The sequence below is a fragment of the Cupressus sempervirens genome, chromosome 9 (genome assembly GCF_028749045.1).
Source record: "Cupressus sempervirens isolate cs-2001-9-10 chromosome 9, ASM2874904v1, whole genome shotgun sequence".
In the NCBI taxonomy this organism is placed as follows: Eukaryota; Viridiplantae; Streptophyta; class Pinopsida; order Cupressales; family Cupressaceae; genus Cupressus; species Cupressus sempervirens.
The window spans coordinates 762,605,691-762,633,681 of NC_143126.1; positions in this window are offsets into that span (position 1 = coordinate 762,605,691).

Consider the following 27,991-nt stretch of genomic DNA (forward strand, 5'->3'; position numbering starts at 1 on the left):
TCTGGAAGTGTCAACACAGGCTGTTCAGTCACCTTCTTCTTTAGCAATTCAAAACTTCTCGCAACTGTTGCAGTCCATTTGAACTCTTTTCTATCCCCTCTTATTGTATCAGTTAGAGGTGCACATATGCCACTGAAATTCTTAAGAAACTTCCTGTAAAAAATAACCAGACCATGAAATGATCTTACCTCAGTAGCAGACCTTGGAGTAGGCCATTCCAAGATGGCTTTTACCTTCTCTGGATCCATTTTGAGACCTTTAGGTGATATAACAAATCCCAAATAGACTAACTCCCTTTTTGCAAAGACACACTTCTTTAGATTAATTAACAGTTTCTCTTCTCTTAGCCTTTCAAGGACACTACAAATATGCAGTAAATGTTCTTAAAAAGTCTTGCTGAAAATTAAAATATCATCCAAATAGACAATAACAAATTTTCCCAAGAACTTCTTAAGTACCTCATTCATGAGCCGCATGAAGGTGCTTGGGGCGTTCGTCAATCCAAAGGGCATGACTAGCCACTCATAAAGACCCTCCTTGGTCTTGAAGGTTGTTTTCCACTCATCTCCTTCTCGAATCCATATCTAATGATAGCCACTCTTCAGATCTATCTTTGTGAAATACTGAGCTCCACTCAAGCAGTCCATAAGATCATCCATCCTTGGTAAAGGAAATTGGTACTTGATGGTTATCCTATTTATAGCTCAAGAATCTATACACATCCTCCACTCTCCATCCTTCTTTGGTGCAAGTACTGCAGGTACTGCACATGGACTCGGGCTCTCTCGAATCAAGCCCTTCCTCAACAGCTCCTGAACCTGTCTATTTAGCTCCTCTGTTTTAGTAGGATTCATCCTGTGAGCAGCCTTGTTAGGCAAACTAGCTCCTAGAATCAGATCTATCTGATGACTGATTTGCCTTACTGGTGGCAATCCATCTGGAACATTATCAGAGATAATATCTCCAAATTCCCCTAGTAAATCTGAAACTTCAAATGGTATTTCACTACTACCTTCTTTATCTTTCCTAGGAATCAAAGCATAGCACATACGCTGATGTTTCATGCCATCTAAAAACTTCCTTCCATCAACAAGACAAATCCTAGCACTGCTACATACCTTTTCACCTTCCTTTTTCATGGGCTTCAATTTGTGGTGAACTCCATCCTTTGTCAGAGAGTATGTGTTTGCATGTCCATCATGTATTGCATGTCTATCAAACTGCCATGGTCTACCCAACAATAGATGGCAAACATCCATCGAAATAACATCACAGAGAACTTCATCATGGTAACTCCCAATTTTGAATTTTACTAAACATTGTTCACTTACCAAGACCTTATGATCATCTTTTACCCAAGAAATCCGATAGGGCTGGGGATGTTTCTCCCTCTTGAGCTTCAGCTTAGAGACCATCTCTTCTGATACCAAGTTATCAGTGCTACCACCATCAATGATCACATCACAACATTTATCCTCACACTTGCATCTGGTACGAAACAAACTCCTCCATTGTCCTGGTTCATTCTCACCACTTAGTAGGACTCTTTCATTTACCAAGGTCTCTCCTCTTTCTGCATCCTCTGAATGTGATGATTGTGCATCCTCATCTACATGAGCAACCTTAGCTTGGCCCTCAGCTCTCCTATCTATCCTTCCTTGTCGTTGAGGGCATTCAAAGGCACAATGACCTTCTTCATTGCAATGGAAACAGGTACCACGGAAGCCTCCTCTTCCTTGTCCACGTCCTCTACCTCTTCCTCTTTGATTTCCAAAGTCTTGATCACGGGAGCGGTTGAAACCCTCATTCCTCTGGTTCCTGCTAGTACCCTCATCTTAATTTTTCTTTTGAGTTTCATTGCGGCCTCTAGATGATCTACCGCTTCCCCTTCCTCCTTGACCGTGCCCTCTTTGTCTTCTTTCAAACCTTTTATTCAGCTTCTCTTCAACTCGCAGGGCAAACTGGTATGCCTCTTCAATGCTGGTAATTCTTACCAGACTTAATTCCTCCTGGATGCTAGGTCGCAACCCACTGATATAACGAGCAACCTTCTCCTTATTTGCTTCTGCATGCCCCACTCTAATTAAGAGTTGGTAAAACTCCTCTATATATTCTTGGACTGATCTTCCTGCTTGCTTTAACCCATGCATCTTCTTAAACAGATCAAGCTCGTAATCCACAGGAATGAACTGCTTCTTCAATTTGTCCACCATGCGATCCCATCTTGTGATCTTCTCCTTTCCTCTTCTAAGTCTTTCCAGTTGAATCTCTTGCCACTAGATTTTGGCATGGCCTTTCAGTTTGGCCTTTGCAAACTTAACCCTATCTGGGTCCCTTATATCCTCATACTCAAAGTATTCTTCCAGTTCATTGATCCAATCGATCAACTCATCTGGTTTCAAATTTCCCGAAAATATACCCACTTCAATTGTAGGTCTTTTCCCAAACTTAGTAATGGCCCTAAAAAGCCTTTCCTCTATAGGATTCAGAACTTCCCCGTCAACTTCCATTACTTCCTCTTCATTGTCATCCTCACTATTGTCATATGCGGCAACATTTGCTCCTCTACGAAGCTCCTCTTGCAATGCTTGTACCTGTCTCTGGAGGGCTCTAACCTCCTCAGGATCAATAGCTCTGGCCCTTCCACCACGCTCTCTTTGTGGAGGCATCTTCTAACTCGAACCCACAACCACACAGTCCTGGTGCAAACTGCCTCACAGTCGGCGCTCTGTCTACACACTTAGGAAAACACGCTCTGATACCACTTGATGGGGACACAACCCAAGAACAGAATGGAACCAACAGAAAGGGAAAATTCTATTAACTCAGAAAATAAGCTAGTACAAATAGTACAGAGAAAATAAACTTCAAAACATGCCCTAAGGGCTTACAATAGCATAACTCTAGAGAATATTTCTCCTTTTAGCACCTCCTCTCAAACTCCACTCCGAACTGCCTTTTACAATGCCAGAAATCTCCTTAAATAGACCCTGGAGGGTTAAGGACTAGGAGTACATTCTAGAAAGTGCTAGTAGGCATCCACCGACAAAATAGAAGGTTCCAGAAGCTGTGTTAGAAGTCGGTGCAAATCTAGAAGAATCCAGAAACGGTAGCCGAACTTCCGGGAGGCATAACTTTTGAACCGTAGCTCCGATTGACGAACCGTTTACATTTTCAGAAAGCTCTCAAAGTGCTCTATAGCCCTATGGACGAGCTTAGCTCATCCCCCATTTTTTGACCCTTTTTGAGGTCATTTAATGCCCCAAACCTGACTTTGAAGCATTCTTAGGAGGTCTCCAAAACCTGAAAAACTGCAATAACTTTCAAACCGTGGGGCCTATTGACCTGATTCTTTTTCTGGAATGCTCTAAATCATGATTACATTCATTTGGCCAATTCACACCTTCTAGTTTACCGAAATGATGGCCCAAATACATGCTCCTATTTTTTTCAGGATTTTCAAACGCACTGATAGTTGAACTATGAGAGTTGGAACCTTTATTTGAGCCAAATGGGTATCCAAAAATGTAAAGACATGAAATAGAAACTAAGTCTAAGTACATTTTTTTGTGTGACACAGGATTTCCCTTATACCTCTGGATGCTTCTGCATCAGAATGAAAACCAAATTCTTTTACCTTGAATGCAACATCTCAAACATGTCTATAACCAAAATCCAAGCTCACTAAATAAGCTTCAACCTCATCAAAAAGATAAAACATGAACAAAAACATATAGTTTCTTGTAACTAGGCCTGTAAGTAGTCCTCTATGAAACTTCTATAACTCAAAAAATACTTCATAAATTTTTCTATGAATATAGACATAACATCTATACACATCCAAGAATATATAGCTAACCCCAGTGAACATAACTTAGCAATCTCTAACCTCACCAAACAAAAATTTCTCTTCTACTCTACCTGGACTATCTAGAAAGCAAATATGTTGACATCAATGAAAAAAAAATCATGAATGCAACACATAAGCACTCAATCATCTCCAAAAGAATACTATCAATATCTCCAAAAATCTCCCTTAGGAATTCATGCTAACAATGTCCCCTTTGGTCTTGATGGCAACATATGATGAAAAGCATCAAAGTACCAAAAATACCAAATATATTTCTTTCTCATCTTCTTACTCAATTTGCAATAGAGAGATACTATCCCCATTCATGCCACTCCCTCATGAATGTATATATCTCCCACTAACATATATAACTAATATAAAATGGTATTTTTCATGTAATACTCTCTCCCATTGACATAAAAGGCATAGGTGCAATTATTCCAACTCTCAAAGTTTAATCATCTCAAATAAAATTTGAAAAAGCTCGCCAAGTGTTAAAAACACTATTAAACAATGCTCAAGATTTCTCAACACCTCTTCCCAAAAAGTGACTACTCCCCCAAGGAAGCATCACCAACATGTAGTCTAAATATAAGAATAATCTCTAAATATATCAAACTGATGCAATCCTACATAAATTACTCTAAATAAGGTTGGTGCATAGCCCCGAGCATGCTTCTCAAGTACTCAAGTGATGCAGGAGCATCCTGGGTTGCCTTGTTATCCTGCTCATTCATTTTTCAAGTTGGTGTTGAGTTACTATAGCACTCAGTTGGAGCCGAGTTACTATAGCACTTAGTCGGAGCTGAGTTACTGTAGCAATTCCTTCATGTGCTAAGTTACTGTAGCAATTCCTTCATGTGTTGAGTTAGCAATTCCTTCATGTGCCTAGTTACTATAGCAATTCCTTCATGTGCTGAGTTATTGTAGCAATTCCTTCATGTGTCGAGTTACCCAGTGTATGCCAAGTGACTCTTCATGTGCTAAGTTACCCAATGTATGTCAAGTGTCAGTATTTGGATGTGATTTCTACCAATTGACTTGTAGGATTTATTTTGATCACAAAATTTATGTTAAGATCTTTTCTTGGGATGTGTCAAGACTATTGTTGGGTCAGCCTTCCTCTTATGTAATGTTCTAGAATGTTCTATAAGCCATTTTGGCAAGTATAAATAAGGGTCTTGTTGAGTCTTTTGGTAGGGAAGTTATTGGGGAGGAAGTAGATGTGAATATTGAAGAGCTAGGGCTGCGACTTGAGAACCAGAGGATCGCTTGGTGGACCTGAGAGTACAAGTGTGGATTCTCTTAGTGTTCTTATCTAGCTATGTATTTGGGCTAGCGTTGGTTATGAATCTTACAGAACTAATTTTGTAATTGTTGTTTGGAGTTGGCCCTAACCTGGAAGGCCTTACAGTTAGCCATATTGCATGTAATCAATTATCTTTTATGAATAAATTATTGTAATTTGGTATCAAATCCTACATTATTATTTCTTATTGTTGTGTTTCCACTATGTGGTTTTATTGTTGGGGGCTAGGACATCTCCTTTGGGGATTCTCCTGCCTTGCACCGCATCATCAAGTTTGTCCTTTTTCGAAGGCTTTGTGAATATGTTTGTTATTTTCTCCTTTGTGCTAACAAACTCCAATCTAATTTCTTTCTCTATTACCTTGCCTCTTGAGAAATGATACTTTATTGCAATGTTCTTATTGTTTGAATGTAACAATTGATTCTTTGCAATATTAATAGTGCTTGTGTTATCATAGTGAATGATAATAAACTCTAAAATTTCAATACCAATGTCTTGTAATGTTTGGTTCATCCAAATAATCTGATCACAATTATTTGTTGTTGCAACATACTTTTTTTTTTGCAATAGATTGTGATATGCAATATTTCTTACTTAGTCATGAAACCAATCTCCCTCCCAAAAGGAATGCTCCACCGCTTGTTCTTTTCCCATCATCCACATTTCCTACCCAATCTACATTAGTGTATGTACATAATGTAAATTCATATGATCTGTCATATCGTAATCCATAATTCGATGTACCCTTCAAATATTTGAATATCCTCTTCACTGCTACAACATGTGTCTCTTTAGGATCTATTTGGAATCTTGACATAATTCTAATTGTACTATATATATCAGGGCTTGTATGTGTCAAATAATGCAATCCTCTTATCATAGATTTGTATCTTGTTTGTTTTACACTAGAAGATTCATCCTTACTTGATAATTTGCATCATGTGAGCATAGGTATCTCAATGGTTTACAATTATCCAAACCAAACTTTTTCAATAAATCTTTAAGATATTTAATCTATGATATGAAAATTCCATCCTCATTGAGTTATTTGCAATCCCAAGAAATATTTCATCTCACCAATCATACTCATCTCAAATTCATTGTTCATTTCTAGTAGAAATTTCTTAGTATCTTCATCATTTCCTCCAAAAATAATGTCATTAGCAAATACAACAATGACCAGTAAACCATCTTCATCATTCCATAAGTACATTTTTTTATAAATCCATAAGTACATGTTACTTTCTACATTACCTTTCTTAAATCTCAAATTCTTCAAATGTTTATCGAATCTTGCATACCAAGCTCTAGATGCTTGCTTCAATCTATACAATTCTTTATTTATTTTGTGAACCATGTTTTTGTCTTTTGTTAGGGGAAATATGTTAGGTGTCCTCAAGCCTAAAATTAAAAAAATATTACTTAACATCCATATGATAAACCTTAAAATTATTGTTAGCTCCATATGCCAAAAATATTCTTATTGCTTCAACTCTAGCAACTGGGGCAAAAGTTTCCTCAAAATCAATTCCTTCTTGTTGTGAATAACATTTGCATACTAACCTCACTTTTTTTATTACCACTTCTCCTTTCCCATTCATCTTTCTTCTAAATACCCAATTAGTTTCAATAATATTCTTATCTTTAGGTCTAGGGACTAATTCCCATGTCTTGTTGTTTTTAGTTTGCTCAATTTTTTCTTTCATAGCCATTATCCAAGATTCATTTGCACAAGCTTCATATGTAGTCTTAGGTTCAAATTGAGATAGCGAACACAATTCTTCACTCACCTTATTTCTTGCCATCACTCCTTTATTTTCTCTTCCAATGATCTAATTCATACGGTGATTCCTTGCAACATACTTAGGTGTCCTTGTTCTATACAATTTCTTCTCTAGGTTCAGTTTTAGGTTCTTCTCTTGGTTCTTCTCTTTGTATTTCTATTTGAAAATCAATGTTAGCCTCATAAAATAATTTGTGTTCAACATTATGATTGTTAGGCCTTTGATTAGTATTTTCATCAAAATCATAATCAAGTATTCTTTCCTGCATTCTGAACTTTTCAGCAACTTTCACATTAGCATTTTCAGCAATAGTTTTCAATCTCTAATTAAAGCATCTATATGCCTTACTCTTCATGAATATCCAAGAAACATTACTTCATCATTTCTAGATTCAAATCTCCCAATGTCATCATCTCTTTTGATATAACACTTACTTCAAAAGATTCTAAAGTATTTCAGAGTAGGTGTATGTTCAAACCAAAGTTCATAGGGTGTCTTGCCAGTGCCTTTTCTAAGCTACACTTTTTTCATTTTGTATATTGGAGTGTTCACCACTTCTCTCCAAAAGATATGTGAAACATTATTCTCAAACATCATTTCTCTAGCTTCCTCTCCAACTGATCTATTTCTCCTTTCTACTATTCCATTCTATTGTGGTATCTTAGGAGCTGAAAGTTGTCTCTTGATTCTGTTATCCTTAAAAAATATGTTAAACTCATGTGAAATGAATTATCCTCCTCTATCTAATCTCAAACACTTAATCTTAAATCCAAATGCATTCTCTACTCAATTTTTAAATAACTTGAACTTCTTAAAAAATTCAAAATTTTCTCTAAGAAAAATTACTCACATCATCCTTGTAAAATCATCAATAAAAAGCATAAAGTACCTCTCACCATAGGATTCTCTAGTTCTTGTAGGACTACTCAAATCTATGTGTACAATCTCCAACTTTACTGATGTAGTAAACATTTTTCTTGGAAATAAACTCTTCTTATATTTTACCACCATACATTCCTTATAAATCATGTTAGAAGGTTTCACAATCTTAGGTGAATCTCTAACAACATGTGTAGTGCTTATCTTCTTAATGTTATCAAAGTTAATATGATAAAATATTTTATACCATAACTAATTGTCATCAATCTTTGCTACCAAACTTTTCATCTCAATATGATACAATTAAAAAAATTTAATTGCGTCCTTGTACCTATACCAATCAACTTACCATCTTTATCCTTGATTATTCAAGTATTCTCTTTGAATTGCAACAAATGTCCCTTATCCATAAGTTGTCCAAAACTCAAAAGATTACATTTCATTCCATCAACAAAATAGACATCCTTAGTGTTAGTTTTCCCATCAAGTGTCATAGATCATTTTCCTTCAATTTGATGAGAAGTATTATTTCCAAATCTGACTATTCCTCCATCACAATTGTTAAACTCAACAAACTTATATTCAGATCCCCTATCATATGATGAGAGAAACCACTATCTATAATCCAATCAGAATTTTTGTTTTCAACATGTGATACTAAGGCTTTCTTTTCTACTACTTCTTTTATTTATTTTTTAGAACTCTCTTCTCTAATAGTAATAAATCCAAGTTCATCATACTCATAAATACTTTCTAAGAAACTTATCACCTTAAAATTGAATTCATCATCTTCATCAACACATAATTAGTTTTGTGTAAAATTTGACTTATAAGGCTTCCTAGGTGTTGTCTTATTTTCTCTTTGAGGACATTTTGATGAAAAATGACCAAGTTCTTTGCAATTCCAACAAGAAAAAAGTTTCTTTCCTTAAGGTTCTCTCTTTATAAGAAATGCAAGTCCTTCATCAATATTCTTATCTTCTTCTTGTTTGATTGTCCATTCTCTAGCATAATCTCCACTTGTGCTCATACTCCTTGTAAGTTTAGCTCTAGCTTTCTATACATTAAAAGTTGTCTCTATCCTGTTTTCTCCTTGGCTCTGCTTTAACTTATGTTTGAATACTTGCAACTTCCCAACTAAAGTGTTTCTAGTAAAATTTGGTATCACATAAATATTTTCTTCAATGATCTCAACTTTATGTGCATAATTAGGGGTGAAAGATTTCAATATCTCCCATACTAATTTATCTTCATTCATGGTTCCTTCACAACTCTTGAATCCTACAACAATCTCAGATATTCTACCAAAATATGCTCTAATAGATTCATATTCCATCATTTTAGCATTATCCAACATATTCATCAAATTATTAAGTCTAGATCTGTTTTCAAAATTATCACTTTCTCATTTTTTTTTAACTTAATCCAAATTTTGTGTACAATGTATAAGCCTTTTACCTCAAAATACTCTAATTCCATAAAAATTGATAACAATCCTTTTTTAGCACACATATTGTACATGAATAGATCTATGTCTTCTTGAGAACATGATTCCAAATTTTTTTCTTCTATCACTACCTTTCTTTTCCTTGTAACCAACTAGTAATCTGCCCCCTGCATAGAAAGTGATACTTCATCCTAACCTTCTAGTTGTCATAGTTCACTCTATGAAATTTTGGACTTTCTTTCTTGAATGTAGCCATGGATCTCCTTAAATTGTTAAGCTTTCTCTTCAAGGACTTGATGCTCTCGCACTAATTATTAGAAAGTAAATTCTACCAATATAATTGGTCGGGGGGGTGAGGGAGGGTGAATTATTTATATGCTTTAAATAAATTTTATCAATTTTAACACAACTAAAAGATTTAACCAAAAATTATAAAAACCACAAGATGATAACCATGCAAAGTGACACAAGACATGTTAACTAGGGAAACCCTTGATCAGAGGGAATAAGTGGGAATAATGCCCACAAGATAATGTACAAATAGAAAATTTCCTTCTAAAAGGATGTAACCCTATCAGGAGTCATATTGGGAGTTAAACCAATACAATTAGTCCCTATACAAGGAGACTTTGAATCCCTGTCAGGAGATTCCAACCTTATTAGGAGTTGATAGGAAGTCAACTAAACCTATTGTCCAAATTACCTTAGAAATGTTCTTACTAAACAATTCAAGATAACATATCCAAGAAAATAAACTTAGTAAAACATCAACTTATGTTGCCAATACATTTTCCTTTGAAGTCCTCGACATATCCTCAACATCATCCTCTTCTCCAACCTTTACAAATTTGCATCCAAAGCTCACATAGCATTACATAACATAACATGTGACCACATATGATATCTTTTACAACCAAGGAAACACCTTTCCTTTATACCAACTCCTAATAACTAATTGATTCAACTATGAGCCTTTCCCAATTTATAATAAATAGTATAGTACCATCATAAGATAGTACAATTAGGTTCCACACACTGCAAAAAAAACTACAACAATTACATAACACAGTCAACTTGACAATAAAAATACAAAATGTTACTGTTCAATGACCTTCACAAAATTATAACCAAATTCTTCTACCTCAAATATGTCTCTAACCAAAATCAAGCTCATTGAATATGCTTCAACGTCACCAAAATGATACAACACAAACAACAACATGTAGTTTCTTGTATGTTGACATGCAACCATTCCTCTATAAAAATTCAATAACCCACAAAATACTTCATAACTCTTTCTGTAAACATACACATATAATCTATACACATCCAAGAACAAGTTGCTAACCTCATTGAACATAAATCAATAACCTCTGACTTTGTCAAATAAAACTATCTTTGCCACTCTACTTGAACTATCCAGAAAGTTGGTATGTTGACATCAATGACAAACCAAGTCACAAATGCAACACATAAGAATTCAATCATCTCCCAAAGCGTAATATAATTATATCCAATAATCTCCCTTAGGCATTTATTACAACACTTACATGTTTAGGTCAATGTTATATAGCACATGCTTCTAAGCATGGAGCACAATTTGATGGAAACTTTCTTAAAATATCTAAGTAAAATCATGGATTTTCTCTTAAAACTCTCATATAATTAAGATCCCTCTTCATCTTAGAATGAAATCATATGGCCCACTTTTACATGTAGAAATTTTTTTTTTATCGACAAATACATATAGGAAATCAAAGTATTTTGGTAACTTTTTGATAAGTTGGACACTTATATGATGACTCATTTTAGGGCTTGAGATATAGGTAAATCATTTAATATGTTACTTAAAATATTCAAACTAAAACAATCATTAATTAAATTTAAAAAACACTAACAATATTTTTGATAGGTATTATATTCAAAATAAAATTTAAAAAATTGAATGAGATTTTTTTTTGAAGATTTGCTCTGCAACTTTCTCTATGCATCCCTTTTTTAACATGTTATAGGGTTGTCTTTACGATTCTTTTCTTATTTTTCCACACCACTCCTATCATTATGCACTTATTGTAAGAATTATAGAGTCATTTTTAATGGCCATGACCATTTTTAGCATAATAGTTACTACTCCAAGTGTTGAAATGTTGTCTCTTATTGATCATGGCTCCTTAAAGAAAAAGGTCTAGGAAGTTTGTCCACAATATATTTAATGAGGTAATACCTTTGTTACTCATGATATTATTTTACCATTACCATATTTTGATAGAGCTCAATAATGATTATAGAATTTTTCCTTAGGTGTTTTTTTATTCATCCCTTCTAAAAGTGTAATAAGGGATTAGGCTACCAAGTCTTGGATTCCCCATGAAGTCTGCCTTGAGGGTGTCCAAAACCTAACCAATTTTTTTTTTTTTTTTCATTTTGAAAACCCTTCTCATGTTGATGTTGTTCTAAAAAATGACCCTTAGTTTTTTTGTGCTTCCTTTCTTGTCTTCTAGCCATGGTCAAGAGACTTCTCCATCTATGATGATAAAAAATTTGAAGTCCCTATTTGGGTAGAGTTTCCTAGTTTTTCATAGCCATGTTGGCCTTTTTATAGAATATTTCTCAAACCTTAGGTCAAGTTGTGTGTATGAAATTAGAGCATTTCTATCACACTCACCCTAAAAAAAAGTTGAAATTAACCTTACCAAGGACCTTCAAGAAATTATGGACATATAGATTTGTAGAAAATATTTTATTCAACATGTCATGTTTTTGAATCTTCTCAATACATGCTTTCACTATCAACAACTAGATCAAAAAATTAATGATAGCCCTTTGGTCGAGCCCAAGCCCATGCCTCCTATGGAGTTTCTTGTTGCTCCTACTTCTAAACCTACCAAAGATAATGTTGTTTGGACTATGATGGTCTATAAGGATGAGGAGCCTCTTGTTTCTCTACCAAAACAAGCTTCAGTTTTTTTTAGCTTCTCTCATGAGACATTTTTCCTCCTGAGGTTGCCAAGGTTGTTTCTCTAGAAAAAGTTATTTCAAGAATTTTCATTTAGGGAAAATCTTTATTACCTACAACATCTCCCATCATTCACATGGTCTTAATATAGATACTTCAAAGTCTCCACAACTAGTTCCAATGGGAGTTGTTATTTTAGATTCCTTCTTTCATTAATCTTGCAACCCTTCTAGATGTGTAGAGATAGATGATGCATGCCTTGATAAGTGGTACGTGATCTTGAGAGACCATTACCCGACTTTTCATTTGGATCCTATTTTTTTTCATTATATGTTTTCCTCTCTTGGTAATGAGGATATTATGAATAATGATTTGTGATGAATTTCTTCTCATGGAATGTTCAAGGTCATACAAACCTCTCTTATTTGGTTTGCAATTTTCATCACAAGTTTTCAAAAACAAATGTTTTATTGTCTTTGAGAAAGAAAGATGGCTAGTTTTTTGTCTTTTTTTGCTTTCCATGTTATTTGACATCACAACTTAGTTTTCTCTTCCTCAAATGAAGCTAGTTGAGAAGGGGTGGTTACCTTTTTGGTGTCATATTGGGAAAGTGCAACAATTGATCATGGTGAGGACCACGTACATAGATTGGTATAGATTCATATAAATATACTAGTCACAATTTTGGTATATTTAATATTTATGGCTCTAATGATGTGGCAGAAAGAAATTACCTATGGTGGTGGATAGCCAATTAATTATCACCTATCACTTTGATTTATGTAGAGACTTTAATATGGTTGAGTTGACATCTACTAAGGATGGTCCATTTCTCCATTGATTGGACAATTGGTGAGTGTGCAACTTGGCTCTACATGCACAATAAATTGGGCCATTTTACCCTAATACCAACCACTGCCTCCCACATGTAATTTTGTATACCTAGAGCAATTTCAAAGATGGTTTTGACAAGATTTTTAAGCATCTTGATCATGCCATGATCTCCTCTATTTCTTCTTCTTTTGGGATAGACAAATCCTTTTTGTTTTTTCCTTTAGGTAATGTTACCTTTTCATACCATTTTTACGTAAAATTTTCCGTTGAATGGATTACTAATATTCCATGTTCATCCCATTCTCATTTTCTCTTAAATTTTTCTATTTTTGGATCATCCTCTCTGTTCATCCTATATTTAGAGATTTTAGAACCTAGAACCTTGTCTTGCTCAACCTTTAGGTTAGATTAAATGGTGGAATGATGTCATTCTTCATACCATTAAATTTCTCTAACTTTATGGAAAATAATTAGCCCACTTTCATGGTCATTCCTATGCACATATCACTAAGGCATTATGTGTTGTTTTCATGGACTTGGTAGCTTAGCCTATTTCAACTGAATTATAGTTTAAGGTCTTCATCAATAGAAGCAAATGGATAAGTTTTATGTTGCCAAAGGTTCTCAAATAAGGCATATTTACACTAGTTTATAGTGGGAGATAGAGCCAATAAGAAATTATTTTCCTCTTTGTGCCCAAGACATTCCTCTCTAGATATTAAAAGAATCAAATATGACAAATTTATTCTTATAGAACTTCTAGATATTTTACAAGCCTTTGTCAATCACTATCAAAAAGTTTTTATAGCACAAGCTCCTATGACATGTAGTCAACAAGCTTTAGAGGATTGTCCATCCACTATTCCCATTTTTTTGTTAGTTTTACAATGGGATTTTTTAAATTAAAAATTTTCAATTTAAGAACTTAAGGAATAACCTTTCTCCATGGATGATAACAAATCCCCTAGTTGTGATGGCCTCCCTTGTGAATTTTGTAAGTCTCTTTGGGAATGTTGGATTGGACCTTCATCATGTTTACTTAGAAGCATATCATTTGATTTCGGTAGGAGAAAAAATTAATATGATTAATATAAATTTCATACCTAAATATAGTGATCTTGAAGATATCTTTAATTGGTGCCCATTAATTTGTTGAAATCTTCTTATAAGATTATTGTGAAGGATCTAGCTTTCAAATTTTTTTGTCTCCCACTGCAGATTTTTCACCCTAACCAAACTAGATTTATTCAATATATGTGCATTCTATAAATTATTATTATAATCTATGAGGGTATGGAATGATCTCACCAATTGGGCTAGAATACTATTTTTTGGAAAATTGATTTCACTAAAGATTATGACCCAATTGAATGGTCACTTAATTTGGCCATGTTGAAATCCCTTGGCTTTGGTTCTCACTTTGTTTTGTTAATTCAAATACTTTTTGTAAATTCTTATGCCTCTATTTCTATTAATGGTTTCCTATCCTAATGTATATGTGCTTGTTGTAGAAGGCTTTGGTTATCTACTTACTTGTGTTGTTTTCTCTAGCTAAGTTTTTGAGGTATTTCTCTTCCTACTTCTCTAGGATAACTTGTTAATGGTAACTTTTATGGTGACTCCTTTATCACTCTAATTAAATACAAGAGTAATGTGTAACATGCTCTTTTTTGTCTGGACACCTTTTTCTAGCTCTTCCATTTCAATGGCATAAAACTTATTGTTGTAAACATTCTTTTTTTCCATCTCCCCAATGGATTTTGAATTGTGATTGGAAATGGATACACCATGCTCAAGTCTTTTATTTTGAAGGCATCCCTTTTGATTTTAAAGGGTCACCTACAAAGCTATGGAATGTGGTGTTTTCCAAATTGAAACCAAATTGGCCATCTAGTTGACAAAGCATCTTTCTTTGGAAGGAAAGTTTCAAATGTGTTCTAAAACTCTTATAGCTACACATTTTTTTATCCTTTTTGTTGGTCTCCTTCTAAAGCCTCCTATGCCAAGTTGGAAACACTATTACATAATTTATTATGGGAATTTTATATATCAAGACATGGTTTCCACAAAGTTGCTAGGGAATATTGTTTTCCACCTCAATGTTTTGGAGGTCTTGGCATTGTTTCTATGCAGAGACAAGGTTAAGGTATTTGTGTAAAATGGGTGGTTTGACATGTATCATGAAATGAGGCTTGGAAAGTTATCCTCCAACACTAAATGTATTTTGGCTACCCTTTGCATTGCCTAGCCTTAAGAGAAATTTATTTTCATACTATCTTGGCTATGCAAGAACTTGTTCAAATTGAGGGTTCCTTTTTTGCTAGAAGCATTTTGTGTGTCTAGAAAGCATCAAAGCCATGAATAAATTGACATGGTAATGGATATAAAGATGGCGTGTCATTTAAACCACACAATCTTTGGTTGAATCCACTTATTCAAATGTGAGGATTGCCTCTTGCCAGGATTCCAGGAATTCATGCTCTGTATTTTCACATCCATGTAAATTTTACTTCAAATGACCTTTTTTACAAATTAACTATCTCTCTACAGTTGGGAGGATGCAAGAGTTCATTTTTTCCTAACTAGATAGGACCAAGATACTTTTGAGTCGTTTGATTCACTTTTGTTTAGTGAGATCTTGCATAAGATTGGAATCACAAGATTCACACCATGTTGAAAGTATAACAATGGTACCTAGAAGCTACCTACCAAAAAAATAAACCTGAACAAAATTATTTATGATTTCACTCCATTTAATGATGGTGGATGTTTAGAACCAATGAAGGCATTTGTAATCCTCTCATTCCATATGTAAATTATGTTTTATAACAATTTGGTCTAGTATTATAGAACCTAAAATTAATCATTTTTCTTTGTGTATTCTTCTCTAAGGGTCACCTTTGGTTCATTTCTCCATGATTTAGGCATTCTTGATCCTTGTTGCTCTTTCTATGGTCAACCAAAGTTTTTTATCCATCATTTCAAGTTTTGATTGAGAGATAAGTACTATTGGTCCTAGATTCATGATTTCTTCTCTCAATTTTGATCCACCTTGTTTCTTGGCATATGGTCCTTCTGGGTGACAATCCTTCACTTCCCTTTCCTTTTATGTAGCTTTGGCACACTTTTACACTAGACAATCTTTTTGCTCTTTGGAAAGGCAAGAATGTTTTAGTTTTATCAAATGTCTTGATAAATAATCATTTATCTATATTTGATAGAGATTATATTTGTATTAATGTTATGCTTTCATCAAGGTTCAGGCTGAAAATGTCACCCTTGAGGTCGCCTCTTTGTAGAAATTGTTATATCACTAGATAAATACTCCTTATATTGTGGCTAGATTTCCTCAAAAGGCCTCTACCTAAAATTATTTCTCCTCTTCTTGGGGGTGACACTATGGCTATGTGAGGGTATTCATTTCCTAGGCTTGGTCCATTTTTATCATCAACTCTTGTTTCTAGGCAATGCCCATGTGATCTTTATAACTCATTTTTGGGCTTGGATCATTTGTTTCTTTTTGGAATTTGTGGTTCTAGACATGACCCGTGTGAATGTGGCCTCTTTCTATGAGGTGTGACATTTCCTCCCAATTTTTATCTTTTTCTCCATTTAATTTGGTCGGTCCTTTTATCAAAAAATATATATTTAATTTTTTAACATGGATAAAAATATTTTTAATAAAATTTATATTTTAGTTTTTTATTCATTTAAAGTAAATGATTAATATAAAAATATGATTAATATAATAAATAAATAAAACTATGAATATGACATCTATTTATCATACAATTATATTTAAAATATTATTGCTTTTAAATAATTGAGTTAGTTTTTGGGGTCACTCTCTATCTAAATTGATAATTGAAAATTTAGTAGGTGAATTCTTATAATTTCGTAGGAGTTGCCTAAACAAATATGGTAATGATCAATTATACAAAAACTTGGGATCACCTACTAACCATTAATCATTTGCATCTCCAGATAAACTACCAGTCGAATAGTAAAGAATGGCCTAACACCATCTAGATCTCTTTCAATAATACATGTGACTTACACCTAACAATCTTGTCAAGTCAGAGGTCTATGATGACCCTATTTAAAGTAACTTACCTCAAGTTTAAATGGAGGAAGATGGTTGCCCCCACCACCTCTACCCAACAAACTAACACACCATAGAACATACCAAAAATGTCTCCATGTCAGTTGAAAAAAACATCATAATATAATTATTCCTAATGCAACAAGGTAGAGTACTTTGCATATGCTTAGCCATCATATCTTTGAACTCACATAAAGGGCCATTAAACTCATCTACAAGAAATTATTACTTTATATCCATCTCCCACAATGCTAGACTTTATTAGCCAAGGTCATGAAAATTATTTAATTTGATAAAACATCAACCTTGCAATTTAAGTCCCCATACAAATATTGTAACATATGTTCTTTGAATTATTCAATTGCGTGCATTTTTTTTATCAGAGCATTAATTGTGATCAAATAGTCTCCATCAATGAAGACTTTTTTGTGCCTTCTTATAGACCTTACCATATCACTTGCAATTTCACTTCATATTGAGTAATTGGAGGAAAAATAAATCTATATTTCACATTCACCCTTACATTGAAATCTCAATATGTACCCAACTTTGAATGGGCATGAGTTGCCCCTTAAGGAACTATTAAAGTTCATTTTGATCTAACCAATCTCCAATGGGATCCAACTAGCCACAACTCTAGTCACCTATGGGTAACTAGCTCACCTAACCCCAAAAATGAGGCATGTTTTAGATATTTTGATAAAAAAATACTAATTTTTTTTTTTTTTTTTTTAATTTTAAAAAAATATGAAGGAAGACTACCAATTACCACTCATGTTTCAGTTGATGTTTACTCCTTTCTCCCTCAACCCCTGATTACTAACTTAAAATAAACCCAAAAAATGATAACTCAAAGTCCATTAATAAATCTCATATATTCCATGGAAAAAAGCCTCAATTTTCACCTAGGCTAACTTCATGCACCTAGATCTTCTAAACCATAAGTATGATTTTACTGATTTTTTGGCAAACCTTTGCAGATAAGTGAAGAGCTCAAAGCTAAGGTTTCAACTTTTGGATATTCATAGATCTCTCTATATGAACTGTGGAGCACAAAGTGGTCCAAAAGTGCCATTTCAAAATGCTCCCTTAATACCCCCTATGTTCTCCATCAACAATCACTCACTCAAAAATGCTAGTACTTGTGGTTAATGTCCTAAGAGTCTTTATGAAATATCCTAATAATGGTACACAAATGGGCCAATCACCAACCAAAAAAGTTAAAAAATGATTGACTATTAGTACATGTTTCATTGGCTATTAGTACATGTGTGATCAACTTTTAGTCTGTAATTGGTTGGTATCTATAACAAAAACAATATGAATAGTACATGTTCTCTCATTTTTTGGCCTATAATTAGTTGGTATTGTTGTGGTTTCACAACACACACCCCACTTTGAGTCCAAAATGGTGACCCCCTCTTTTCTTTTAGGGCGAAGGATCCCATTCTTCATAACAAGGCACCCAATCAAGTGTCTTGATGAGTAAGGTCTCCCTCTAAGTCTAGGTTAGTCTAGGATGTTTGGTCAGTCGATCTTGAACAAGACCAATTGGTCAAGAGGGAATTTTTTTCCTAAGCGAGTCAAAAGTGCCCAGGTGCACACATGTGTACCTATGCAATATGTGAAATGTGCACCTAGAATGCTTAGAATCTTGAAGTGCACACATGCGCATATGTGTTATGTTCACCCACTCGCTCCTTGTGCCTATAAAAGAGATAACCATCCTCTTGATACTTGCATGTTTACATCTTTGAGTCTCTGGAGCTCACACCTATTGGAATTCTTTAGAATAATCAAGAGGGTGGGTGAATAAATTATCTAAGGTCTAGATGTATAAATAAAACTTTTCAATGCTTAGCAAACCCATATCCATAAAACCTTATCATGCATGCATCCATTAGAGCATACAATACTTAAACTTTGTAGGTTATTTTCCTAGGTCAAGACAACTTTGCAAAAATGTAAACATGAAACATAATAGATGCAATAACACATTTGACACAAGGATTTTACATGGAAACCCAATTTGGAAGTAACATACTACTAATTCTTACTCTTCTAAAGTGATGCCCTATGAAAGGCCAACCATGTTAAAGGTTACAATACACATTGTTAAATGTGACCTGGTTAAAGGATTTCAATCACCCTGTTAGGAGTGAGCCTTTTTAAAGAACTTTAGACCATTCCATTAGAATGTCACCTGATTAAAGAATTTACAAATGGTTGTTAGGTCAACCTTAATCCAAAGGATTTACTATAGACTGATATAATGATTAGAAAGTAATAGTAAGGTTTTATCTAATAACAAATTGCAACTCACTTACATATCATAGATCTTTATTTCAGTCCTCCTTTTTGCTTGGCATTCACACACTTCAGCTCTGATAGCTTGTTCACCCTTCAAGCATTCATACACTTAAGCCTTCTTGCTTTGCATGCCAACTTCAGTCACTTTTTTTCGACCACTAAATGAAGAAATACCCTAGACTCCTTGTCTTGCTTAGGTTCTCGCACATGACAACCTTTTCTTCTAACCAACTATCTCTATATATAAAGAATTAAGATCTTTTTCTGCTTAAGAATAATTGTCCATTTTAGGGTTAGGTAGGATTACATAGAATACAATGAATCTACCCACTTTTCATTTGGTTCCTCTAGAAACTTCTTCAATCCTCCTTGAATTCACCTCAAAATAGTTTACCTTGAATTTTTATCTTCCACACGCTTCACACAATTCAAGAAAAGAAAATAGTTAGCTCAAATTTGTCAAATCTTCAATTTAACATATTTATTGGCACTTAACATCAATATGTTGTCACTCGGCTTCTATACTATTCTTTCACTTGGCCAACACTAGTTCACTTGGTGAATACTAAAGTTTATGGACGCTCGACATCAACTATACTTTTCTCGGCATATACTGACAATCTCTCGACTTGCACTAACCTCTTGTTTGTTACTCAGCTTCCATTGATTTCTGCTTGGCTTGCACTGACTACTTGACAAGGCTTGGTAGACACTTTTCATACTTGATCTTCTTCTAGTCTTAACTTGAGTAATATTTCATTTTAAACTTTAAGTAGATAAACAATACACTATAGTATCAATGTCTTGCTTGGTCTTAGTGCTTCTTTTACATACCAAATAACTCAACCTTTCTCTAGGTACTATTGTTATCTCCTCTTCTCAAATCCTCTTCATCAATCACCTAAATGATAGCTTTTAGACCAAAAAGCAATTGTCTCATCAACAAGTAGTAGGTTTGACATCATTGAAAAAATAATGATTGTTCCATTATAAGTTATTTACTTCAAAACAATCTTATATCAACAATCTCCCACTTTGGCATCAACAGCAAACCAATACCAACAATAATACCAAAAGGAAAAGAAATCTTTCAAATTTCTCCCTATATCAATGTAGTATATGTCCTTTATTTGTGTAGGATAATGTGAGCTTTAACAAGTTCCTTTATTGCTTCTTCTCCCTCTGACTTATAGCTCCTTCTTGTAGAATATCACTTCCTCTTTTTGATATTTAGGTATATATCTCTTTCTACTCTTTTCTTATATCTTCCTTAGTACTTTCTCCCTCTTACTAGGTAGATGTATATTTATTTTCTATCTTATATGTTTAGGTACACTATATCCCTTTAGAAAACATTGGGAACACTATCTCCATTTATAGTCAATTCCAGATTCTCCCTCTATTACCTTACATGTGATTGTAAATCTTCGAATTTATCTCCTTCATACAACATTCAGCTTAGTTGATGTAGATCACTACTCATGCTTCTTAGGTAGCTTTGGATAGGGGTATCATCCCTATTTTACCTCTTAGATACTCATGAGCATCCTTGAGTAAAGCTTTTGTTAAGATATCAAATATCTGGTCTTTTGTATTTTCATATTCCATCCTCACTTCTTTGTCTTGAACTAACTCTCTCAAGTAATATATTTATAACACTTGTATTATCACAATTGCAATGTGCTTAGTCTTTGTGTGCATTACAAGGTTCTTTGATATATTTATAACACTTGTATTATCACAATAAAGTGCCATAGGTTAAATGATTTCCTCCTTCATACCTTTGAGTAGCTATTTGATCCATACAATGTTTGTACAATTTACTATAGCAGCCACATATTTAGCTTCAACAATAGATTGAGATCTGCAATTTTGTTACTTGTTGGTCCAGGTGACCAACCTCTTTTCTAAGAAAAATGATCCACTGCTTGTGCTCTTTTTTTCATCAATATTTCCAACCCAATCAGCATCTATGTAGGCTCTCAACTCAAATTTCTCATTTTTCTTGTAGTATAGACCATAGTCTTTTGTTCCTTTCAAATATCTCATAATTCTCTTAACAACCATCAAATGGTTCTCCTTAGGATTAGCAAAGAATCTTGCAACAATCCCAATAGATAATGCAATGTCAGGTCTGCTATGTACTACATATTGCAATTTTCCAATCAGAGACCTATACAATGTTTGATTCACATCAGCTAAATCATCATTCTTTGACAACTTGTGTCATGTCACCATAGGTGTGTTGTAGTGCCCTACTCAACGATCCTTGGAACAAGGATAAATAAAAGTCAATTTTTTTAAAAATAAGTATGGATGTGTTGGATACAATTGTTCAATTGTGTGTTGTCTTTGATGTCACACAAGTGTCACATCAATCATCAGATAGTGTCTACCGAGCTCAGAAGGTCAGCAAGGCAAAGGATAGTGTCTACCAAGCTCAAAAGGTCAGCAAGGTAAAGGATAGTGTCTACCGAGCTCAGAAGGTTAGCAAGGCAAAGGACAATGTTTACCAAGTTTTCAAGGTAATCAAAGAAATTTAGTTCTTACCAAGATCACTCAGTAATCGAAGAAAATATGAAAGTAATAGTTCTTACCAAGTTCACTCAGTCATCAAAGGTAATTTGGAAGAAACAGTTCTTATCGAGCTCACTCAATCATCAAAGGTAATTTGGAAGAAATAGTTCTTACCGAGTTCACTTGGTCATCAAAGGAAATTTGGAAGATTCAGTTCTTACTGAGCAAACTCAGCAGCCAAAGGATTTTAAGGATATTGTAATGTTAACCAAGTCAAGAAGGTTAACTCTGAAAATTCCTGGAAGTAGTACTTACTGAGGAGGGTTGGCCAGTAAAGAATTTCATTGTCTTATGAAATAACATTTATTTGATTAAGAGTAATATCTATAGCCGACTGATAAATGGATTATTGACAAATGTAACATGTAAATGGGCCGACTTGACAATCTGAATGGTATAAGTAAGAAGTCAAGTTGCGAATTCAAAGTAGCATGATGTGGAGATATGAGAAGTTAACATGATATGAAGACTGATTATTGTGGAAGCGAATTTGAAGGATGATCAGAGATCATTGAGGAGCAACAGAGTCATATTTGATCAAGGAGGATCTAATGATGCTGAACAGAGACTTGTATCCAGCAAATTTAGTTGCTTCTTGTTCAAGTCAATTCATTGTTACTTTCTAACCATTGTAGCAGTGATTTCAAATCTCTTAACAGAGTTGGTTTAACAGCCATTTTGTAAATCCTCTAAGAAGGTGATAGTTCAGTTGAATTGTTCTAAAGACCTCTAGCAAGGCCACTCCTAGCAGGGTGATTAAATCCTCTAACAGGGTCACACCTAACAATGTGTATTGTAACCTTTAACAGAGTTGGATCCTAACAGGGCTCGCTTTGGAAGAGTAAAAAATTGGTGACTAGTTACTTGGTGCTTTTTCCCATATTGGGTTTCCATGTTAAATCTAGTGTCTCTTGTGTTCACTTTATTTTTAGTTACATGCATGAATGCTTGAAAAGAAAGTAATAGTTTAATTTACCAAGTTACAACAGTTGTTTACTGAGTAAAAGCAGTAACTAGATCATTAAGACATCTAAGGGATTTGTGGATTAATTTTTGTGAGTAACTGATTCACCCCCCTCTCAGTTACTCTATCTTTAATTCCAACAATCGGTATCATAGATTTTGGTGCTTACAGGAAAAGATTTCAAGGATCTAAGCTAAAAATCAGGATATCTTACAAAAGGGAAATTCCAAGACTTAACAGGGACAACTTCTCAGCATGGCAAGGATTGATGAGGCTTCATCTGGCTTCCACTGTTGATACAGAACTGCAGTACCTTGATGAAAAATATGAAGAACCTTCTGGTACATTATCTATCAATGATATTGCTGAAAAGAAGACTCACAATAACATGATGATAGATATAGCATCTACTCTGAGTTATGAAGAATTTGATGACATCAAGGATTGCAAAATTGCCTTTGAAATGTGGAACAAGCTAAAAGAAATCTATGGAGGAGATGATAATGTAAGAAGAGCCAAAGCAAAAAGTTTAAGAGGACAATTTGATCAAATGAGGATGAGAGAAGATGAAAACATTGCAAAGTATGTTGAAAGAGTTAAAGCATGTGTTAGTGCAATCAAAGAATTTGGAGGAGATATTAGTGAGGAGACAGTTATAAGCAAAGTTCTTAGAACTCTACTTCCTATTTATGCAATCAGAGTCTCTGCAATTCAAGAAAGGAGATGTGAGGCAAATCATAAAATAAATTTAGAGGCCATAGTTGGAAGATTGACTGCATTTGAGCTAGACAACTATGACAACTATGTTCCAGCTACCAAGAATGTTGAATCAGCATTTGAAGCTAAGCTTTCACTCAAAGAAAAAGGGAAAAAAATGAAGGAACCACAATCAGAAAGTGATGAAGAATTAGAACAAAGTTTAAACAATGATCTTGAAGTGGTTGAAGCTCTACTAGCAAGAAAATATTCAAGAGGCAAAGGAAAATACAAAGGTAAAGTTCCTCTAATCTGTTTCTCTTGTGAAAAAATTGGACATATTGCTGCTAGGTTCCCAAATAAGCAAAACAAAGATGAGAAGAAAGGTCACAAGTACAATGGCAAGAAAGACTTCAAATCGTTCAAGGATAAAGGTAAGAAGACATGTTTTATGGCAAAAGATTCTAATGATTCTAATAATGAAGAAGAAGATGAAATTGTCTACATTGTTGTAAAAGATGAATCTGATAATGATGAGGAAATGGCACTAATTTCTCATATGAAAAAAAATGATACATGGATCATAGATAGTGGTTGTTCTCATCACATGACCAGTGATAAGACTAATTTTGAATACTTTGAAGACTATGATGGTGGCAGTGTAAGATTTGGTAACAATGAACCTTGTTGTATAAAAGGAAAAGAAAGAATCTCTCTAACCAAGGAGCTTGTATGTGATAATGCATATTGGGTAGAAGGACTAAAGCACAATTTGTTGAGTGTGGCACAACTACTCAATAATGGATTCAAAATAGAATTCATGCATCGAAAAGCAAGATTGATGGATGGCAAAGGAAAGCTGGTTGGATCTGGCACTCAAACAAAAGGTAACTTATTTTATCTTGAACTAGGTGAATATTCATGTTTCATTGCTCAAATTGAAGAAAATTGGTTATGGCATAGGAGGTTGTGTCATGTAAACTTTGAAAACTTAATAAAGATAAGTAAATTCAGGAAAGTAAGAGGTATTCCTAACATAAAGAAACCTGAGGTTGGTCTATGCAAGAATTGTCAAATTGGTAAAATGGGAAAGACTAGTTTTAAAAGTAAAAACTATCAGACTGAAGAAGTTCTAGAAATTGTGCATACTGATTTGTGTGGACCTATTGGCATTGAAAGTTATACTAGTGAAAAATTCTTCATTTTGTTTGTTGATGATTATTCAAGAATGATGACTGTCATGTACCTTAGAGAGAAATTAGAAGCATTTGAAAAGTTCAAGTGGTATTTGGCCAGAGTAGAAAAGGAAATAGGCAAAAGACTAAAATGCTTAAGGTTTGACAGAGGTGGTGAATTCATTTCACATGAGTTCAATAACTTTTGCATTGAAAGAGGAATCAAAAGATAGGTTTTAGCACCTAGAACTCCAGAACAAAATGGAATAGCAAAAAGAAGGAATAGATCTATAATGGATTGTGCAAGAACCTCAATGATTGAGAAAGGCATTGCTATCAAATACTGGAAGGAAGCTATCAGCATTGTAGTTCATACGTTGAATCGAGTACAGCTAAAAAAGGACTCATTCAAAACACCCTATGAATTGTGGTATGACTACAAACCCAATGTAAGTTATCTAAAGGTATTTGGAAACAAATGTTACATTTTGAAAGAATCTAGAAAAGGTAAATTTGATGTAAAAAGTGATGAAGGAATATTTTTGGGATACTCTTGCAAAAGCAAAGCATATAGATGTTTGAACTTATCTACTCACAAAGTCATAGAAAGTGCACATGTAAAAGTTGATTAGTTTGCAGAAAGAAGAGAAGAAGAAAGCAAGAAGGAACCTGAAGACTATAGAAGATTTGTTTACATTGAACCTGATACAATACCAAGTATACCAATCAATCAGGAATCTTCAACTCCAAAGTCTTCATTAACTGAGTCGCAAGAAGTTCCAATCGAGTCAGCATCTACCAAGCTGCAAGAATCCGAGTTGCAAATAGAAGTTACTAAGTTAGCATCTACTGAGCCCGAGCAACCAGAATCAGAACTATAAGTTGAGATACAGAAGGATAGCAATGCAAGTCATTCAAAATGAAAGGAGCCCGTGTTAGCCAAGTATGTCAGAAAGCATCATGCACTAGATCAAATCATTGGTGATAAATCAAAAGGAACAATGACAAGAAGTAAGTTGAAAGGCACTTGTTTACTTGCTAATTTTGAACTTAGAAATGTCAAAGATGCACTAGACAATGAAAGTTAGATTGAAGCTATGAATGAAGAGATAGAATAGATAGAGAAAAATAAAACATGGACTCTTGTACCTAGACCCAAAGACAAGAATGTGATTGGAACAAAGTGGGTATTCAGAAACAAACTAAATGAAGATGGTAAGGTATCAAGGAACAAAGCTAGACTAGTATGCAAAGGATACTCTCAAGAAGAAGGTGTAGACTATGGAGAAACTTTTTCTCATGTTGCAAGATTGGAAGGTGTCAGAACCTTACTTGTATATGCTGCATACAAAGGATACAAAGTTTATTAGATGGATGTCAAGTCAACATTTCTCAATGGCATATTGGAGGAAGAGGTTTACATTGAGTAGCCTGAAGGTTTTGTTGATCTAGACAAGAAGGATATGGTTTACAAATTGCATAAAGCATTATATGGTCTGAAACAAGCCCCTAAAGCATGGTATGAAAGATTGCATAACTATCTTATTCAGATTGGTTTTCAAAGAACTAATGACAACAACAATTTGTACATAAAGGAAGGACCAGATAATAAGATTGTTTTGGCAGAAATATTTGTAGATGATACTTTGTTCACGGGAAATGATGATCTTTGCAAAGAATTTTCAGAACAAATGAACAAAGAATTTGAAATGTCAATGTTTGGTGAGATCAAATTCTTTGTTGGTCTTAAAATTCAACAGAATAAGAATGGCATCTACATCACTCAATCTAAATACATCAAGGAGATACTGAAAAAGTTTGGTATGGAAGATTGCAAACTAGTTGGGACTCCTATGTGTACTAGATTAAAACTCACCAAGGATGATGAATCAAAGGAAGTGGATCAGACATTGTAGAGATCTATGATTGGAAAGTTGCAATATGTAGTGCACACAAGACCAGACATTGCCCTTGCAGTAGGGATTGTAGCAAGATTCTCAGCAAAACCAAAAGAAAATCACATGATGACAATCAAAAGGATCATGAGATACTTAAAAGGAACTGAAGAATATGGATTATGGTATAAACTTGGAGGAAAACTGGATTTAAAGGTGTTCACTGATGCAGATTGGGCAGGAAATATTGATGACAGAAAGAGCACAAGTGGAGGAGCTTTCATTATTGGAAAGATGTTGGTTTCTTCGACAAGCAAAAAGCTGAATTGTACATCTCAATCCACAGCAGAAGCTGGATATTTGTTGCAACAACAGTAAATTGCTCAAACATTATATGGTTTAAACTATTATTGAAAGGTATGAAGCAAGAAATCATAGAACTAGTTGTTATGTTTTGTGATAACACAAGTGCAATTAACATCTCCAAGAATCTAGCGATGCATTCAAAAACTAAACATATTGCCATAAAGTATCACTTTGTTAGAGAATTGGTGCAATAAAAGGAAATAAGATTGGAATATGTGCATACAAATGAACAAATTGCTGACATATTCACAAAGCCTTTACCTAAGGATGCATTCTTGTATCTAAGAGGCAAGTTAGGGGTCATTCCCCTATCTGAAGCTCATTAAAATACAATTTTAGTGATGCATCAACAGGAACATAATTAAAGATCTATTAGTTGATGCAACAAATCAATGAAGACATTGCATATGAATCATTACATCAGCTGCAATACTATTTAGTTATTTTGAGTTGTCTTTGGCATGTGTTGTCAAAGAGGGAGAATATACTATCAAATCTTTTTGAAATTTGTAAATAATAAAAATTTGTGTAAGAGGGAGAGATTATTATGAAAGAGGTAGTTTTGTATTCTGACATTAAAATACTTGTTTTCAAATTTCATTCTATGACATGTTGTGTTGCCATCAATGCCAAAGAGGGAGATTGTTGGATACAATTGTTCAATTGTGTGTTGTCTTTGATGTCACAAAAATGTCACATCAATCATCAGATAGTGTCTATCGAGCTCAGAAGGTCAACAAGGCAAAGGATAGTGTCTACCAAGCTCAAAAGGTTAGTAAGGCAAAGGATAGTGTCTACCGAGCTCAGAAGGTCAGCAAGGTAAAGGACAGTGTCTACCGAGCTTAGA